We start from the raw sequence: 2,297 nt of genomic DNA, 5'->3' as shown, positions 1-2,297 counted from the left end.
TAGGAGCGGAGGAGGGGGGGCACAGACAAAATGGCGACTGGGAGCGCCCCAAGGGGCTGGTGGAGCTGGGGATGGGGGGCCTGAACGAGTGGGTGGCTTGGGCCTGGGCGGGGCCCGGTTCGGGGGGCGGTGGCGGCAGAAGCCGGGAATAAAATGGCGGCCGCGAAGGGCGAGTCCCGGGGGGGGGCAGGGGAGCCGCCTCCGCCTAGGGGGGCCCGACAAAGAGACCCCACTACCCCTCTTCGTGCCGCAGTCCGGCGTGGCCTGAGGTGGTTCTGTTCGGCCCGGGCCTTGCGTACCTTCGGCCCGGGCCCCGCCGAGCTCGGCGGTGTGGGGCTGAGGTCGGCTCGCCGCAGACAACGCCCAGTGCCGTGCTCTCCGGAAGGTGGGTGCCCGGCTCTCCCGGCCCCTCGGGGGGCGATGCTGGGGAGAGGTTTGCTTGCCCTGTGGGTCCCGGGGGAAGGGGCTTGCGCTTTTCTTTCTCTTCCTTTGCCTGCGGTTGGAGATACTGCTGCCCCTGGCAAACCCAGAGAGAGCGAGCTCTCAGCCTGGAGGGATCGAGTACACGGTACTTAATTGCCTAAAGAAAACGTACATGCTTTCATTATGTGGTGGAAATTATTACAGCTCATTTTACTTTTCCAGCATCATCTTCTCGTCCTTTCCCCTCCGTAAGTTTGTGCACTATGCCTGGTCATTTCATATCTGGGGGAAAAGCAGTAGAGGGGAGGAACCCTGGGTGGTGCCTGTTGCCCCAGAAATGTCTGTCTTACGACTGTTTCCTTAAAAATGTTTCCCTTGCATATAGTAGAAAGGGCCTTTAATTTTCTCGATGATACTACACTTCTGGGACTGTTACTTTTGCCCTGAGACCTTATGTTTATTCATTTAAAGTGAAATAAATACCTTTATATGTAAAAAGTGTGAAGTTACACTTAATTTAGAGGTAGGAAGACACTCCAAATGCTTTCTGTTCGTAATTTTCATAGACAACATGATCAAGTTCTTGCAAAATGATATTTTTACTGGTTTGTGCTTAGAAAGCTGCTGAGAGCACGATTGCAAAACATCTGAAAAATGCATGTTTTGGGGAGGAGAATAGAAACTACAACAGAAAAAGGTCTAGATAAGACTCACTTCTATGACAATTCCAGTAGGAAATAAGGTAGGACTAAGAATTCCACTAAATGAGATGATCCACACATTCTCCACAATAACTGTAAGGACTTAGAGGAAAAAAAAATGCCCCCCAAGCTCACAGATATTGGGGTACAAATTAATTGACTTGGGTGGGGGGTGCCTGCAATTCCATTTCCCACAGTAAGTGTGCAACTTCTGCTGGGGGTTTTGGTGGTTTTTTCAGTATCTTATTGCCTACCTTAAAGGATGTGAGATGGGAAGATGCATTTCGTTCCCCCTGATCCCACTCCCAATTCCAGTAGCATTCCTGAAGTTGGTTTGGTGAGTAGGGAAGAAAGGGTTCTTCACCTAGTATGGATAAAGTGTTGGCTTTGGTTTGAGTAGAAACCCAAGTTGGATGCTTGGCCAACATTCTGGAGGATTCACCATCTTTGGGAGGTTTCTTGGCGTGACTGTCTTTCTGGTGCTTTCTTAGGTCAGCAGAAAATCAGTTCTTTAGAAAGTAATCAGACTCTTCAGACTCTACCCCGTTGTAGAGATCTGCAGTGCAAAACAGTCAGATTTCCTGTCAGCTAATAAAAATTGATTAGTAGGGATTGCCTTGGTGCAGTGTTTCCCTTGATGGACTTTCATATCTACCAGTAGCACGGATGTTTGTGAAACAAGCTGGCTAGATCAAAATGTAAAAAGGCTTCTTAAGCTATATCACCTCTGAATGGTAATGAGACTGTTACCGTTTAGGAGGGAACACTGAACATAGACTTCCAAAATTTGTTGGAATGAAGTTCGGTAGACAAATTTAAGGTGCATCCTCTAATTCTGCTACCTGTTCTAAATGCATCTTCATGTCTCCCATGTCTATGGACCGGAAGAATATGTAGATACTGTTTGAGCATCTAATTCTTGTTCAGCTGAAACAATTAAAAACTATTGGCATAATTCGTTCTTGTTTATATGAAATATGGCAGTTCTGCCAAGATTGTAGCTGAGACTGTTAAATAATTCTGTGAACAAAAATGTGTGGGAAGCACTATGGGGAAAGTGTTAAGCTATTCTTAATTTTGCTCTTCAGTTTGATCTCTGAGATAAATGATCATAAGGTTACAGTTATTAATTGGCACATATAAAATGGTGTGATGGTAAGTACTGCCTACAAA

The sequence above is a fragment of the Calidris pugnax genome, unplaced genomic scaffold, assembly GCF_001431845.1.
Source record: "Calidris pugnax isolate Ruff unplaced genomic scaffold, ASM143184v1 scaffold133, whole genome shotgun sequence".
Lineage (NCBI taxonomy): Eukaryota > Metazoa > Chordata > Aves > Charadriiformes > Scolopacidae > Calidris > Calidris pugnax.
Note: the sequence above shows the minus strand (reverse complement) of the source record.